Source organism: Grus americana, chromosome 3, assembly GCF_028858705.1.
Source record: "Grus americana isolate bGruAme1 chromosome 3, bGruAme1.mat, whole genome shotgun sequence".
Lineage (NCBI taxonomy): Eukaryota > Metazoa > Chordata > Aves > Gruiformes > Gruidae > Grus > Grus americana.
In genome coordinates, this window is record NC_072854.1 from 31,585,896 (window position 1) to 31,600,331 (window position 14,436).

Here is a 14,436-nt window from a genome sequence, read left to right on the forward strand (position 1 = left end):
GTATAAAGGGGACTCTAATGTGAGCCTGAAAGCAAGACGAGCGTGGGTTTAGCTGTTGGCTGAGTGAAAAGGAAACAGGGAGGCTGCGGCCCAGTGGTCTGCCAAACACAAGGCACGTGTACCACTGGGAGAAGAGAGCCAAGTGTGGTTGACCTACTTATATCTGATGTGCTTTAATACTCTTATATTCAATTCTTGAAAGCGTTAGATGTTTTCAGGGCCCCGAGTGCCTTCCTTGCAGCCCCCAGGGTTCGGCTGCTTGGGCGTAGGGCCAACTTTGAAGATGCTCCTCTCAAGCCATGAGAAGCCCCAGTGGTGACCTGCACCCCTGCGCCTGGGAGCTGCTTTTAAGCTCAGGCTCTCGCTCTTGATCTCTGCACAATACTGCAAGCGTGCCTGTGGCCAGTCCTGTGCCTCCTTGACTCCAACCCAGACACTAACTTACAGACATGCCTTTGTGACTTTTTAGCTTGACCTTGGACCTGTCTCATCACTACGGACCTGCCTGACCTTCCGGACTCTTGGCTGAACGCAATGACTGCCAAAGCTGCTCACCTGTGTCCGTCTTGTGTGGCCCCTGCATTGCCACCACTGCCTGCCTGCAGGTCACCTGCCCTTGCAGGAGCTGCCTGCTTTCGCTGCTTCCTGGCAGCTGTAGTAGCTGGAGCAGCATAAGCATCTGATTAGCAAATGCAACCACTTATAGAGCATAAATGTCCTATAAATGCCAGGTGGAAGGTTAATAATAAATAAGCACCAAAAAAACCCCAAACCTGTGTAATGTAAGGAGAGCACCAGATGACTTGAACTCCTCTGTGCCTACTCTGTAATGGGTGGCTGCCTAGTCGGTGTGAGTCGGGGTTGAGTTGGTCTGATTTTGCTTCATTTTCTACCTGTCATACTGCCTAAATAAAGGAGCCTGACTGATGAAGCCAGAATGGAAGTGATCTGGTGACTGGATGCTTTGGGGTCCCTGAAAGAGACGGGAGGACCCCGGAGCCATTGGCCGTTGCCTGATATATGAACAGCTGTGCTCTGGAGCAGTCGGCAAACAGAGAGGTCCCTGCAAGATGCTGAAGGGAGCAGCAACAGCTTTCATATTAGAAAGGCCATATGTTTCTATGCATGGCACATTCTGCATCATGCACTTATATCACATCTAGAAAAAAATCTGAGATTCTGGCAGCCCCAACATTTGCAGTACTGAAGAGTTTGTGACTAAAGAATTTATATGAAAACAGAAAAAGAAAAATCTTTTTTTTTTTTAAAGGAAAAAGAAAAAAAGTGTGTAAGTGTAGAACACCCAGTGGCTGAATTGTCTCATTACAGCTGTGTCCTTGATCCAGCTGTACAAAACTATTTGATTCTCAGGGAATTCCCTGTAGTTCTCTGCAAGCTCGAAGACTTTGAACTCACAGGTCTTCTGCCAGCATACTGACCTGAGTTGTCTAGCCTGGATCTGGGCATTAGTCTTCATTTAGCTGAGATCACTGGCTGCGATCTCTGCTGCTGCACAACCACAGTGAGGAGTTCAGTGAGAGTAACAATCACTTCTATGTTCAGCCTAAAAAGAAAAAAAATATGAAAGAATTATCATAATGGGAAAAGAATAGAGAAATCTTGGTAGGTGAAGCCTACAAGGGAAGGCTTTTTTGTTTCTATATTCTGTTCAGGACTATGGTTTGAGAGAGGATTTTTTTCTGCCTTTGGACAATGTTACAATGCTGACTTATTAAAAAGAAAATGTAATCATTCTCATGGTAGTGATTCTGCCTAGCAGGCTGACAGGTTGAGCACACATATATAATGCAGTCTCTGAAAAACAATCCATCTGATGTCAGGTCACATGAATGAGTCATGAGTATTTATCAATGTGTCTGAATATTTATAGTAGAAAAACAAGATTTGTTTCATATGGTACTGTGCTCTGCATCAAATAAACTTATGAAACTAGCAGACAGTCTAATACTGTCATTGGTGTAGATACTTAATTTTACACACCATGTATGTTTTATATGCTATACATTAAAAATAGCATTCTGTTGTCTTGCTTTAGGTACAACTTCTGCTGTAGCCTGTAATGGATCTGTAGGAAATCTGAATATCACTTCCTTTACTCCAGCAGTAATCATAAATTACCTCATGTCAAGTATGTTGAGAGTCCTCTATGGGTTTCATTTCATTATTTGGCTGTGTATATACCTGCAGCACAAGCAGTGTTCAGTTACTTGGGGTCATTTTCATTCATAGGTATTCTGTAGACCTGTCATTTATAAATACCTAGGGTCCTTGTACACTCAACCATAAACTGTTCATTATAGCTCCAATCATTTCACACTTATTAAAGTCAATAAAATACTGTATAAAAGATATTGCCTAAGAAAAATGTACACCACTAAAATACTTACACTTATTTATAACCTCTTTTTAAACATTCAAATAAGCATTCAGTGCCTGAATTAAATATATCTCTTATAAAGGCTTCAGAGACTGTTAAATGTCTTTATAAGAAAACCAGAAAATTCTTAGTTCATTTTTATTTATGCAGAAGTTTTCTAGGCTTGTCTTTGAGATTTAAAATCAAAATCTACTAAATTATGTTTGGAAAGTTCCATTCAAAGTGATGACTAAAGAAATCAGCTGTAGCAATTAAAAATTCCATAAGACCATGCCATTTTTCAAAAGCTAAAAGAAAAAAAAGTATCTGAAAATCAAATAGGGTGAGGGAAATAATTTAATAGAATTAGGGGAGATATGTTCAGCTCTTGCTTGGATCACTAATTTGTTTGTGAACACTATCCAAAACTCCCACATTTTATGTCACTATTCCAGCTATTATTATTATTTGCCTTAAAAATAAGAAGACAACCTGCATCTTAAAGCAACATAGCATTTAAGTAGAAAAATGTGTGAACAGCTTTACTTATTAAACTTTATACATACTGTCTCCAAGGTATCTTAAAACACATGCTTTTGCAGACTTTCCACAAATGTCTAAAGAGATTATTGAAGAAAAAAAAACAACTCATACTTTTATATTCTATTCATATCTTCCTTTGGCTTAAGGTAAACATTTCACACTACTCAGGTTTTATCCGTGACCAACTGCTGATAACAGCCCGTTCAACTTCCCCATAGATTTATGTTTAACATTTTTCTTACATAAAGAATTATCTGCTACATAAAAATCAGGCGTTCTGGTTTGGTCTTAGTTTTTTCTTTTTATTTTATAGGAAATAACCATAGTAAAGAGGCATGGTCACTTATGACTGCAAAGGTCAACCTGGTAAATAATAATTAGTTGTTATAAGGACCATTTTAGGACATCTCATTCCTTCCACAGTAACAGAATTTTCTTATCTTGCTAACAGCTGCTTTGCTGCTACTATAAACAAGATACTTATCTTCTTCAAATATCAAGCTTAATGCTGCCTCAACACATATGTCCAAACCCTGTGTTTGGATGGGAAATGATAAATTAAACTCTAGATTTCTAAACATCATTTTTAGCATAATTTTATTACATCTGTAAAAGCCTTGTCACAGCCCATTGCGCTTTATTTTCTTGGTTGTGGGGCTTGGGGGTTATTGTGGGTTTTTTATTATTTAATGTATCTGTCAGAAAAGAGAAAATGTGGGTGTAAAATGGAACACATTTTCTTTATTATCTTATGAATCATAAGGAAGACCTTATATCTTAACTTTTTCTGCGGGGGTGGTCGGTCACAGAAGCCTTAATTCTTCTTGATCATGGCCTACCACAGCTCACATACTGATTTTCTCTCAGTCCAAGTGGTATTATTCTAAATGTTCAGTTTGCCATTGGCTATACAGAATTAACATGCAGATGCTCAATATTTTTTGCAGGGCTTTATGTAATGTGATAATAACAATAAGAGAGGTTGTTGCAAAATCTTAAACAGCTACTGCAAAAATACACAGTAATATAGTTTCTTCTAGGTTCCTAGAAATCCAGATAGAATTATTGGTGAAGGACAGAAGTTGAGAGGAGTGAAAAATTCTGTTCAAAGATAACTTATGAGGAAAAAAAATTAATTTTCTGTACACCAAAGAGACTGTGTCTACTATGTGTCTAGCAGCAGCTGCTAAATAGTGAAAAATTTGTTTTTGTTCTTAGCCAAGATATCAGATGTGTTTGTCTGACAAAATGTGGATGTTCCACTTTCAGGCTTGGTCTCCCTCTCTGATGTGAATTAAAATGAAATATTGTTGCTGTTTGTTGAGAATGTCTCAAGGCATTTCTTAACTCTATGTATTATAATTTGAAGAATCTTGCCATGGTTTCTTATTTTTGCTCTATTATTTTTCCTCTGCATCTCTTCTGATGTTATGTATTTCATTCTGTCCATTACTTTAATTGTAAAAGCAGCTGTCACCATTAGCTTAAGAGTGTGGGTCAAAATAAAGTAAACCCTGTTATGATTAAATTAATACTGTGGATAATATCTGTGATTTGAACAATGAAGGCTGAGCATAAAGAATAACTAATCTATTTTCCTCTAGCATTGTCTGCGATGAAACAATAGAGTTGTATATGTGGTACATGTGCAGGGCAGAGAATAGGGCAATGAAGCTGGAAATTATTAAATTCTCTTCCATTGACACAAGGTCATTTGTTATTGTCGAACACAGAAAGGAAAGGAGTATGTTTAAATACCTGTGAACCCTCACGCGCATACACACACACACACGTGCATTCCAAAAGGCAAATGTACCCATCTCCGGTCACAGCCTTCTCTTCAAATTCTGAATCACTGAATTTGCCTGTAGGACCATTTTGATCCTTCTTTGTTCTCCCTCCTAGTAAAAAGCATCAATTGTTTTCCCCAAGAAAGAACTTTACTGACTTTAGGAAGACAACTGAAGAAAGAAAAGTCTTAGCAAAGACATCTGTTAGACGCTGATGGTGGTACTGGGGGTGGGGGGCGGGGAAAGTTCCAAATTTATATATGTACAACCTAGGCACTAGAATTAAACTTTCCACTTGAAAGTTGCATCATCTAAAACACCAGACTGAAGGAGCAGATATTTCTGAATTTCTACACTGCTGATCATTCCATTCCCTGTCAATTCTTGCTACTTTATGTGTTTCTGCTACAATGTGGAACCTGGTTTGGGAAAGGTTGTTCAACACTCTTTGGAAAAATATCTCATTGGAAGACAAAGTGAATTGAGAAATAGGCTTAGATTGTACCTGTAGGAGCAGCTGATTAACAGCTGTTTACCAAATTATCTTCATAAAGCATCTCTGTTCTTTGTATGGGTATCTGGCCATGCTCCACCCTAATAATTTTTTTTTAAGTTTAGTCTATTAGGAGTTTATATTATAACTGTGCCTGAAGATGATTTTCAGAAAGAGAAATCTGCATTCGCTCTTCCTACAGTTTCTTATCTGTGCAAGAAAATTCATGTTTTCAGGAAACATTTGCAATATTTCCAGAGACCAATGAAGAGCAAAGCCATTTTTCTTTCAACTGACTGCAGTGTCATTAGCTTAAGTTTATCTCTTTTGACAAAAAGAGTGCAGTAATTTATTTTGTCATTACTCCCTCTTGTTCTGCTAAATATATGACCATTATCACATATTCTTGTTAATATTTTCCTCAGAAGTGCATGAGTCCTCATATAAAGTAATCTGAACATATATATGTCTTTTCCTTCTTTGATGCTTAAAACTGGGTTAAATCGTATTGAAACTGGTTAGAGTAATGACTGCCCATCACTGAGGCTAAAAGCAGGGGGGAAACCTTATGAATATGGTGGTTAGCTTCAAAATGCCGAATGCTATCTGCTGGAGCTGTTCCTGTTTGGAAAAATAAAGACATAAGCACAAAGGACACACATGGATAGAAATGCTGGACAGAAATGCATGCAGACTTGAATAGCATCCTGAGAAAAGACCTTTGGGATAAGGGCTGGCTAGAACATGTCTTGGCATCTGAGCAAAGAAGTGGTCTCCAGCTGTTTGAGTCTTCTTATGTAGAAAGAAACAGGATTTTGTTTATAGTTTTTGTAAATATAATGAACATCAAAGGCCTGCCTACTTTTAGCTATTTCGTCACAAAACAAGAGCAATGGGCAGAACCAAACGCAGGTGACCCACTTGGATGTGCACATGAGAACTATTGAGGATAAAAGCCATGCATTCTTGTTCGTTTTCTCTGTTGTTTCTTTTTATTTCTTTTTTTCATCTGGGTTACTCTAAACTGTATTTAGTAGCTAATTTCATCCACCGAAGGTAAATTTAAGTACTGATTAAATGCCATTATACAGAAAATATTGTGATGATAGATTGTCTGTGTCATCATGATCACTTCAGAAGTAAAGTCTACAGGAACTGCAAGTGAGAGTGCTCTATCAATTTTCAGTGTAACTTCAACTTGAAGACTGATGGCTTGTCCAAGACCAAGACAGTAAACAAGGATCAAAGCTACAATCAAAATTCAGGAACTCCTGTTATTTTTATGCTTGAGCAGGAAACTATAAAGGCATGGGGATAAAACTAATAATTGCAAGTTTAACTAGGGTCTTATATTTATAATAATATTTATAATGCACTGAATCTGTAACAAGTGGAATTAAACTCTGCATTCCAGATTGTAAAGCTTCAAATGGCAACGCCAAAATTTTATTGCCAATTATGTAAACAGATCTACAGCTTTGTATGATACAGAAATAGTTTTAGAAAGTCTATCACATATATGTTTGACTATTCTGGACATCCAGTATCTGTTGGACTGATTTGAGCTGCAAGTCTGACACTTTTAAATTGTTTGCAACTGACATACAGAAATTATGGATGCCTCTCAGATGTCTTCTTGTTGCTCTTTAGGTGGTCTGACTTCATAGATGTTTTTTGCTACCTCAGAAAAAACAGGGAATGATAGCGATTTTGAAGCAAGTGCTCAGAAGTTAATAGAATATTTTAGACCAGAGAAAAAATATTTCCTGTTACAAAAATGTGTTTAGGTCAGATAGCCTAAACAGGCTATCTTGTCAGACAGGACAAGACTACTGATTTCTTTGGGTAAGCATTTCATCCCTGTGCTATTTAAGAGCACCATGGTGTATCACAGATTTGCACCAAAAAACCACCCCCTCAAAAACCCCCAACGTTAGAGTTTGCTCTAATAAATCTTTCTAGAACAACATTTCTGAATTTTAACTATATTTTGTGAAACATAGGCCACATCTGATGTGAAAGAAAAAAAGCAATATTTAATATAATTATTGTGTCAGTCTGTTATCAACCTACTTTTACCCAAAGTTTTCTGTCAAGACTATGACGAATGGACAATAAGGGAAGCATTAAGAAAATTAAAGGTGCAAGGTTGAATTTTGAAAGGTAGAAGTTTCAGCCTGGCATATCAGAAATGGGAATAGTTGTTGCATACCTTTTTTTTTTTAAATTTAATATCAGAACAGAAAAGTTCCAGGTAGATGTATTAAGAAATGTTGAATAGCGGATGTGTTAAAAATGTGTATGATACAGGAGGAAAATATATCATAGTTCATTGAGAAATACAGAAATTAAATTTGTGAATCTTAAAGAATATTACTGCACACGTTTCAATATGCCAGTTAACTCCTGTGTCTTTTTGAGCTCCGCGACTGATACTAACTTTTAGGAAATTCTATAAAGCAAGGTTTAACAGAATAAAGGAAAGTGCTTTGATACCATTTCTTGTTCTCTCTTTCCCTTAGCTCCTTCTCTGCTTCCTCTCTGCCCTTTGTATCAAGCTCAATTTTCTCTTCATTCAGATCACTCCACCAGGCTACCCTGGGCTGTCTATCTGATGTGTTTCATTGTGGTGTTCTCCTCCTTCTTTTCCCATGAAGCAAGGCTTGACTTCTCCTCCACTTTTTTTTAATAAGTTCACTGTGGTTTTTAGGTCATGATTCTAGTTTTGTGGTTCATAGTTACTAAATTCTAGTTCCCCTAGCCAGCATCTTCTCTTGATACAAATACATTCCAAAAATGGCTTCCTAAATATTTCTTCAGTTCAATGACTAGAAAATAATATAATTAACTTTAATGGATGATCAAGATGTGGACATATTATAAATGTGAAATTGTGCTATCTTATGGACGCTTCTTGCCCTTTCCCCCTGGTTCCAAAAACCCTGAAGAGCGCTGATTCTTCCTCTGGACAGGAGATTGGCAGCTTCCTCGTGGCACTGATACTATTAGCTCCTTATTCCTTTAAATCTGTTTACATTTCAGCAGTGCGGATCTTCATACATTTTCTAAGGAAATAAAATTTGGTCAGAAAATTATTCTTTGTCAGAAAATAATAATTCATTTTTTGCCTAGTGTGTTACAGTTAGAATACCTCAGCCCCAGAAACTGTCCCCACATTCAGTTCAAGGTTCAAAGTTCAGTATATCAGATGAGAATAACTCAAAATGGGGAACTCCCTCACCTCCTCAGCTAAACGTGTATTTTCAGCTGATTAAATTTCACTTTCCTCAGCTCATGAGGATGGGCTGCATCAAGTTATGTGCTGGGAGAGCAATTAGAGTACCAGATGATGTAGCACAACGGGAGAGTCACATGTGGTTACACGATAAGAGAGGTTTTAAAACACAGAGAAGCTAAATACTATGTCTTCTAAGGGGTCTTTTCAGCATAAACCCCTCCCTGAAAAGCACTGCCCCAGCTGTTGTGCAGAGCCCTGGTTTCTTGTCCGTCCCTTGACCCCGCAAGGAGCAGCTGGTTACCAGATATTAACAAACCACCAACTAACTCTGTCTGGCATGTGAAGTCATGGAAAAGGGGAAAGGCCAAGGTACCATGCTAGAAATACATGAGGCAATTATGAGAAGGGAGTCAACACTGTGCATCTTACAATCAGTACATGCAGTTTGACAGGTTTTGCATTTTTGCCAGTATCACAGCTCAGAGCTCATTTCACTGAGCAGCTGCAAAGTTTGGGAAGCTTCCAGCTCACAGGAAATTCTAAAATTTTTTGTTTGTTCATTTTGGGCTGATTCAGAACAAAAAAAACCCCTTTTTTTTTTGTTTTAAAGAAATTTTCTGGAAACTGTAATGCTGTTTTTCAGCCAGCTCTGTTTCACGAACTACTACATGGCAGCATGGTATACCAATTACTGACACACTCAGTTTGGCTTCAAAGTGGAATCTAAGTGCTGATGGCTATAAATGTCACTCTGAGGAAACACTGCCCAAATAAAATTATCCAAACATGAACTATCTAAGTTTCCCAGTGTTCATAAATTTTAATAGGTATTTTCTCTTGCCGATTTAAAAAACCAAAAAAGTCAAGTGCCAAAGTAGAAAAAAAAAAAGAAAATTATTCTTATCTTTGAAATAATGCTCCTAATCTCTTTTATCAAAGAAAGACAGTAGACTACACCTACAAATTTAACTTTCCTGTGAATTGATTAGATATTTATAAGTAAATAGAAAATTGTATTTGGTATAGATTCTTCGGCAATGTTGCCCAGTCCACACAGAAATCCAAAGCAGAAATGGAAAACTTTCTAGCATGTTACCTTAAAATTTTTCAGGATTTGTACTGGAATTTTCTTCTGCAACCTCATGCGTGAATGGCTTTATAAGAGTGGAAACGCTCATCAACACTTCTCACGTACCCGGTAAATTCAGTGTGTTTCATCTCAATTTTAAACCAGCTAAGTTTACCTTTCTTCTGAAAAGTCAGTGGTGCTTGTAGCACCTATGTCATACATTACCATGAAAAATATTTAAACAAACACTCATTATAGCCCCAAACAGCCACCAGTACCATAGCACTTCTGTAAGACACTGAAACTGTCAAGAGATTTTTGACATGCTCACAAGAATTGAATGAGCTAGCCATTTTCAACACACCCCCGATGAACACAACTGAAGCAACAGTTCTGAGGGTATGCCCTACGAGTGGGAAGGAGAATCATAGAATCACAGAATCACAGAATAGTTGAAGACCGGGAGATCATCTAGAGCAACCCTTTTGCTCAAGTAGGGTCAGGTACAGCAGGTTTCTCAGGACCATGTCCAGTTGAGTTTTGAGTATCTCCACAGATGGAGACTCCTCAACCTCTTGGGACGTGTTCCAGTGTTTAGCCACACTCATAGAGAAGAAGGGGGTTTTTTACGTTTAAGTGGAATTTTCTATATTTCAGTTTGTGCCCATCGCCTCTTGTCCTATCACTGGCCACCTGTGAGGAGGGTTTATCTCCGTCTTCTTTACTCCTCCCATCAGATATTTATATACATTGATAAGATTCACCTAAGCCGTCTTTTCTTCAGGATGAATAGTCCCATTTCTCTCCTCGTATGCTCCAATCCTCCAATATTTTAGCAACCCTTTACTGGATTCATTCCACTCTCTTGGACCCTCCACTGTTCATACCTGTTTTGTATTAGCAAGCTCAGAACTGGACACAGCACTCCAGGTGTGTCTCACCAGTGCTGAGCAGAGGGAAAGGATCATCTCCCTCAATCTGCAGGCAACACTTTTCTAGGAGGTGTCACAGTAGCATATGTACCTCAGTTTAGAAACCTCTACTACTTCCTTTGTTGTTAAGCTGTTTCTATAGCAGAAGTTTTCAGCATGAACTGATATATAGCATTTTCATTAACTGCAATAAGAATTCAATGCCTATGAAAAGTAGGACTAAATACATTGCAACTAAACATGTAGTTGTTGGAGTCTGGGTGGGGACCAAAAAACCTCATGTTTGTAGACCTTCCCAATCCTCCAAACTCTGCCTGCTAATATTGGCTTCATTTTAGCTTTAAATAATAGGAGTTAATTTTGAGCTCGCATAAGTCTAGAAAATTTAAATTAAATCATGAAGTTAAAATTTCATCCTTGTCGTCTCATCAAAGAAAGCTATTCCTTCCACAATCCTTGAGGCATATGAAATCTGCTCAGCAGTTCCTCTATTTTGCCTGGAGAATGACCTCAGACTATTCGCATCACTAGAAAAGTAAGCACCAGGTAGCTATGGGTCACACCACAGCCATAACACCATGGCCACTACCTACTCCTGACTTTGTCCTGGTCCCAATCCCAGGTGTGCACATGATCTCAGTAATCTGTTGACTTGCTGTAACTAAATGCAAATTGCCACATCACCAAACATACATCCGAGGCACAAGGCAGAACTAACAGGTAAGTGGAGGCGAGATGTGAGTCATTTTTTAAACTGCCACTCAGTTATGCTATCTTAAACTTGCCTGCACGCATTAGAAGTGCTTACATTATTAGTCACAGGTTTGCATAGCTCAGCATTAAATAGCTGATAAGGGGTGGGATGCTGAACCTGCCTCAATTGTACTGAATGTGGAGACCATTTCAGTCTGTTGCAAAATCAAGCAAAAAATCACCTTGAAATAACTCATCATGCTTCTGCTCAGATTTCATACATATCCTAGTGCTGTTTTTCCCCTTCCCCCAAAATGATTTTTCTTAAGTGTAAAGAAAGTTTGACAGACTTTATAGAACCCTTTTTTTCTTTTTTCTTTCTTTTTTTTTTTCTTAATAGATAAATGTTTATAGTAAGCAACATGGACATTTCAAATACTAGCTTACCAACTATGTGAGATAGAATATATTTGGTAGCTTCTAGAAATGTCATCTACAAAAATGAGGGGTTAAATTTTGTGGCCAGAACAAAAATAATGATATGAAAATGTATGGGTTGTGTCACCATTGCTTGCCCTTTGTCAAAAAGGCACTGGAGAATGACGGTAAGAAAAGATTCCTTCCCTTCTTCTGGCATGTGTTACTATCAACCTCCGACCTAAACTGCAGCTTTGTGGAATACTTGAACACCAAAATCTCAAATGTGTTGTTACCAAAGGATTTTTCTTCAACCCTTCTTTATTTAGTTTCACTATTATGGTGAACTAAATCATGATTTCTCAGGCATGGGCCGTTATATTTGCAATGCTAGAAAAACTTAAAATGCAGCCATCCCATTTTACTTTATCAAAGCACAAAATTTGGGGTGTGATCATATAATCGGAAACACAAATCACACTCAAAAAGTAGAAGTTAAGAAAGTACAAACTGAAAATATATCTGAGATCAAGCTTCTTTTTTCTAGCTGACACGCAAAGATCTCCCAGGCTTTTCTCAGCTGTGGAAGCCAAGGAACCAGCTGAATAGTGTTTCACTGCCAAAGTGCTGCCTTTCAGAGTGGGATATGCTTGGGCTTTAATAGGTAGGAGACAATCGAGTAGTACTTCAGACTCAGCATATAAAACTAACTGTGAGCCTAGCTAAGCTCACTACTTCAAAAGCTACTGGAATAGATTGCCTGAAGAGGCCATGACTCTCCATGAATAAAGCTTTTTAAGAATATATGCTAAAAAATATTTATCTATAATTAATCTCGCATTGTGATAAGAGGCTGCATAGCAACTTGGAATCTCTTCCAAACTAATTTTACTGTGAACTATTCTTTTATCTGTGCTTTGCTGATGTCCATGAGTAGCCTTCTGTGAGACCCAGACAAAGGAAAGTGAATCGTTCCCCATGTTTACAGCTTTTGTCACCAGAAATGCATAAGAGATTGCTACTTCCTCTGGAACATCTAAGAAATTGCTGTGACATAAAAAGTACAGTGGGAAATAATTTCTTGGTTGAAATTTGAAAAATTCATTCCATGATTGTAATACATTTTGTGTGTGTGTGTGTGTGTCAGTGTGACTTGCCCACAATGAAAAAGTTAGCCAAATCACACTAATTATGTCCAATAAGCTTGGTGTATGAATCACATTGTTGAACATTCTGTTTAGATTCTTCCTAATTAATTAGTGTTTTTCTTTCAGAATAACTAGAAATTCTACAAAGGGAAACCAAATATGCCATTATAGATCTGGATGATCTACCCTGGATTTAAATTTTTACAGCAAAAAGTAGAAATAGACCCTTTTTGTTTGTTTGTTTTATTTCTCTAATGAATATAGTGATTTTTATTTTCCCAATGTATATTTCACTAGTAAAATCACAGGGATTTGGAAAGGTCAGTTTTATCACTGATAGGAAAGGAAATAAACAGTTTTGATTTAGTTTAATTGCATTCCCATTGATTCTAGACTACAGTCAAATAATTTCAATAAGCTTTTGAGTTATTTTCTGGAAATCAAAGGTTAAAGGGGAAAGAAAGCCATCTTTTTATAAGACCATAAGAAATAACATACTACAGAAGAACCATAGTCAAGTAATCTAGCTTTCTGTTTATTCATGACACAAAAAAAAAGTACTTTAAACCTTAAAAAGCCAAATTAAAAATACTAGTAATTTCTCAATATGGTGCAAAATTGCTACTTTTCTGATGTTTTGATGCAAGAGTTAGGTTAGAAATTTGTCTTATCACATCCAACAATTTTCAACACTGTTATAAATATTCACTTTAAAAAAAAATTTTTTTTAAAAAAAGGGCTGATATTCATACTATTTTAATTGGTCTAATGACTTCCAAAGTCTGATTAGACATTTCGTGAAAGATAAGAAACAAGCAATAAATTTTGTATTGATTGCCTTTTATTTCCTTTGAGTTCACTCCTTTGTTCATACTTTACGAGAACAAATATCCAATTTATCTCTCTGTGTTTTTATTATTTTGTGTATCAGCACTGTCATGTCCCATTTTATACATAAACAATCTCAGATTTTTATGAGTCAGAGAGTAATAACATTAAAATACTGTTTGTCTTTATTTTAAAATGCCGTAGAAATACTTCTGTATACTGGTTGAGGACAACTTAGATATGCTTTAATATAAGGTCACAAGTGTTTTCATTTTCTTATCTTAAAGTAGCTTTCCATTACCATATGGGGTTACAACTCAGAATGCAGTAAATCAGGTGAAGAGCCAGAGGAAAAAAAAAAATCAACTCTGAAGCTGATTATTTAACACAATTAACTTAATTGGTAGAAGTTAACTGAAGCAGTATTCCTATCTTAGGTTGTTACTAGGATATTCCTGTTTAGAATTTTGCTAGTGTTTCAAATTCTGGGTGAACAAGCATTTGCACTAGACGTGATTTTATCTAGTGGGGAAATGAGCCCCACTTCTTTGCCTTTAAATAGACAGATTTTTGCTATTCTATGTTCCTCTGAAGAAAAAAAAAAAAATCCCAGAAACGCTGATAAAACCCCTCAAGCATTCACATTTTAAGTGCACTATAATAAAGTGTCGAAGTTCTCTTTTTTCATTTGTCAAATAAAAGCATATTTTAGTTTTTTATTGTGCTTGCAGTAAAACAATAATTGATGACCAGAAGGGCTTTCTGGGGCATATTATACATTTGACAAAGTCTAAGTAAGCAGAAGAAGAAACCACAAAGGATATTGATTTTCTATGAAAGGGCAAGACTGATATTTCTTCATTTGAAGCTTTTGCTTTTCCACTGAATACCACAAAGGAAATCCAGCA